Source organism: Lupinus angustifolius, chromosome LG02 (genome assembly GCF_001865875.1).
Source record: "Lupinus angustifolius cultivar Tanjil chromosome LG02, LupAngTanjil_v1.0, whole genome shotgun sequence".
NCBI classification, from domain to species: domain Eukaryota; kingdom Viridiplantae; phylum Streptophyta; class Magnoliopsida; order Fabales; family Fabaceae; genus Lupinus; species Lupinus angustifolius.
The window spans coordinates 4,118,209-4,122,944 of NC_032010.1; positions in this window are offsets into that span (position 1 = coordinate 4,118,209).

Consider the following 4,736-nt stretch of genomic DNA (forward strand, 5'->3'; position numbering starts at 1 on the left):
TTCAACCGCGCCATTCATCTTTGGCATGTACGGGGTCGAATTATGATGTATGATCATAAATTTGTTGCACAATCCCTCCACTTCGCCATTGTTGAGATTGGTGCCATTATCCATGATTATCCTTTCAGGGATCCCATATCTACAAATGATCTCTCTTCAGAGGAACCTGACGAATACCTTGCGAGTAATACTAGTGTATGATGCAACTTCTACCCACTTGGTGAAGTAGTCGATTGTCACTAGAATGAAGCGATGATCGTTGGAAGCCTTGGGATTTATGGGTACAATCACATCAATTCCTCATATTGAGAAAGACCACAGGGAAACCATACTCTATAATCGGAATGGGAGGCATTGATTTTATCCACGTACATCTCACATTTTTTGCACTTCCTAATGTATTCCACACAGTCTGCCTTTATAGTGGTCCAATAGTAGCAACTTCTCGGAATTTTTCTTGCCATCATGTGGCCAATTGCATGAGTTCCGCATATCCCCTCGTGTACTTCAATCATGATTAGCTAGATTTCCTTAGTATCAACACATCTCATGAGCATACCATTATGACTCCTTTTGTATAACACTTCTCCATTCTGGAAGAAGGTCATTACCAGGCGACGAATCATCTTTTTATTCACTTCACTAGCTCCCTTTGGGTACTCTTTATGCTAGATATACCTCTTTACATCGTGATACCAAGGTTCACCATCCGCTTCTAAGTTTGCACAACAATAAGAAGGTTCATCTTGAGTAGTCACCTGAATATGTCGTACATTACGTGTATCTCCAGTTTAGTCATCATTGCCAGGGTTGCTAGAGCATCCGCAAACTGGTTCTTGTCTCGGGTCACATGGAAAAAGAAAATCTCTTCGAATTGCTTAGCTAAGGAAGACAAGTATTTCAGATATGGAATGAGTTTCGTATCATTGTTTGCCATTCGCTATTAACCTAGTAAATGATAAGCGCAAAGTTCCCAAATACCCTTAACTTATTAACATTCAACTCGCATGCAAACAAAAGCCCATTGATGCACGCTTCATATTCAACGATATTGTTAGTGCATTCAAAGTCTAGCTTGATTGCCATTGGGTACTGCTTACCGACCGGCGAGATGATTACTGCCCCAACACTATTCCTATGCATATTAAATGCTCCATCACAGTACATCTCCCAAACATCCTCATCTTGTTCATTTATCTCGTATATTCTACTGTCAGGGAACTCATTTTGTGTCTCGTGTTCCCCATCCATAGGACTTTCTACCAATTGATCTATGATTGCCCCACCTTTGACAGATTTCTGAGTAACATATTTAATGTCGAAATCGGACAACATCATCTACCATTTCGCCATTCTTAGAAATCATGAGGACTCTCAACGATATATCTCAAAGGATCCATTCGGGAGACGATACAAGTAGTGTAGTACATCATGTATTGTCGGAGCCTTTTAGATGCCCACACTAAAGTGCAACAAGTCCCTTCTATCATTAAGTATCGAGATTCACCTTCATTAAACTTCTTGCTCAAATAGTAAATTGCTTGCTCCTTCTTACCCATTTCTCCATATTGTCCCAACATTTCACCCAACGAAGTTTGTAACACCGTCATATATAAGATTAACGGTCGGCCCGGTGTTGGCAGTGCCAAGACATGCGGATTTACCAAATAAGCCTTTATTTTATTGAAAGCCTTCTGGCAATTCGTATCCCACTTGTTTGGCTAATTCTTCTTCAACAACTTAAACATGGGCTCACATGTGTTGGTCAGGTTGGCAATAAATCTTGCAATGTAATTTTGCCTGCCTAGAAAACTTCTAACTTCCTTCTCAATATTTGGAGCTGACATCTCTTGTATTGCTTCTATCTTCTTGGTATCTTCCCTTATGTCTTCCCTACCGACGAAAAATCCTAACATGTTCCGCAAAGATGCTCCAAATGTGCACTTCTCAGGATTTAACTTCATTTGATATTTTCTCAGCCTTTGGAATAACTTTCGTAAGACCGCGACATGATTGTCCCTCTCTTTAGATTTGGCGATGATATCATCAACATATACCTCCACTTCCTTGTGTATCATATCATGAAATAGGGCCATAATGGCACGTTGATACGTTGCCCCTGTATTCTTTAGTCCAAAAGACATGACCATGTAACCATAGGTCCCCCATGGGGTGATAAAAGTGGTTTTCGCCTTGTCATCGACATCCATTAGAATTTGATGATACCCCACATATCCATCAATGAAAGAATACCGATGACTCTGGGCCGCACTGTCGACCAGAACATCAATGTGAGGGATGGGAAAATCATCTTTCAAACTTGTCTTGTTCAAATTTATGTAACCTATGCACATCCTCAACTTCCCTCCTTTCTTAGGTACCATGACTATATTAGCCACCCATTCTGTGTGCCTAGGCAATTCTATGAAGTCGAAGTCCAACTTTTTTGTCACCTCCTCTTTCACCTTTAATGACAAATTCGGGCGCATCCTTCTCCACTTTTGTTTCTTAGGCTCGGCACCCGGATATAAGGGAATTTGATGCGACGCTATGTTAGAATCCAGCCCTGGCATGTCCTTATAAGGCCAAGCAAACACATCCATATACTCAAAAGGAATAGATTTATCATTTCAATGCGTTCTAGGTTGTCCACCATTTTCAGCTCCTTTTTATCCTCTTCTGTCCCCATCTTGATTAACTCAATTTCTTCAGTATTCACGACATATTCCCTTTCGACATGCTCTAACATCTTTGAAAATTCCTCCACATCCTCCAGTTCTTCATATGAGTCAATGGGTTCATCATCCAGTATCATAGACGAATTAACTGATGGATTTTCAATTGTTGTATTACTGGATAAATTTTCTATCAAATTTAAGTACATGTATTCATTTATTAAATGTTGGGAGATGAAAAGGGAAATAAAAATGCAAATTCATATAAGAAAGTATGATAATGGTGAGGTATGAATTGATGAGGTAAAATTTTGAATAGCAATACAAATTAGCAAAGATATAGTCTCAAGTCATTTAAACATAAATCCAAACATCGGAGTTACAACATAATCAAAGGTTTACTTTAACGCCACGATCTCATTTATTGGTTCAGAATGCAAATTCTTCAATGGTATTCCTTCCTCATCGACGCGGATATGGTTGGCCCCAGGTGTATTGTCTTCTTTCAGAAAGTTGATGGAAAGATGAATGTTTTGCTCACTAAAGTCATTTGATGTAATCACTCCAACATGACTTAGAAATGTTTCGCTAATATGAGGAATAGGCTTCTCCAATGCTCCTCCATGCTTCTTTCTCCGACTCACACACATGCTCCCTGCGAAGCTTCATACCCCAACCCGAACTTATCAAATTTCTCCGAGACTGAGATGAACGATGGAATGCCCTATAGATGCATGCCCAAACCTTTCCCAATTTCATATCCCTTTGTAGTCATGATTCGAGTCACCACTTGGTTCACATCATGCACATTGTAACACCGTGTTTTTCAGAGCACTTTTAATTAAGTAATTAGTATTAATGGAATAATTATAGTAATTAATCAGTAATGTTGTAGGCTAAACCTCAGTTTAGTTTTAGTCTTGTATTATGATTTTCTTGTTTGCCCAATTTTTCAAGATTTTTGGAGAATAAAAGTTTCTGAGACGATTTTAGGTCGTTTAATCGAGTTTTCGCCCAGGTTTTGAGTTCCGTAACTCAGAATTGAATTCCAATTCCTCTGTTGGCTTCGAAATATTAGTTCTAGTCAAAATAGACACCAAGTTTGTCCGTAACGCATCTCTAGATATTTTTCACCTCGAAATTCAAGTTTCGACGTTTCGGGCAAATGTCCTAAATCGGGAGATTGTATATTTCCGGACGAAATTATCCGAAAATATTCGGACACGAAGTTTATTGGGAAATTATATCATATCATATCAATAAAGTTGGAAGTCATCATTTCATGAATCACTTGCTTGTTACACAAGTAATGCAAAAACTTCCAAAAGCCCCTAAATCACTCAACAAATCCTCTCACTCCACCATTATTAGACACATCACTTATGCTATTCTAAATCTACTTACTTTGCATTAAATTTTCTGATTTGATGAGGGTGAGGCTCTCCTATAAATACCTCACCCCATTCTCTCATTTTTACACTAAATTCCCTATACAAACTAAGGTATTCTTTTATTTTCTCTTCTTCATCTTCTTCATCTTCTTCTCATATTTCATAGAACGTTATGAGCTTTTATTATGTTGTTCATAAAGTAGAGTTTACATTTTTTCTTTAAGTATTTTATGAAGGCATAACTAAAGGGGATGATAATAAAATCATATGAACCTTTATGTAGTTTTTGACCTTTGTAAATCTTGAAATTTCTTCCTTGTTCTTAGATGGAAAAACTATATCTTTGGACAAGGTTAAATAAGTTATTTGTTTGGAAATATTAGAAATTATTGTTAGTATTTGAATATGTTTAAAGGTGATGATTTTAACATCAAAGGAACCTTTAATGTGTTTATATAAAGTTTGTATTTTATTCTTGAAAGTTAATGATGTTGATGAGTTGTTGCTGAAAATGTTTCATTTTTAGAAAGTATTATGTTTTAAAAGTGGTTTAACATATTTTACTCTACGATTTCCAAGTTAAAATAATGATTTGGGATAAAAGATGATTTATTAAAGTCTTGACTTCATAAACTGAAAGTGTTATGAAGTTTTTGATATTAAAGTAGTA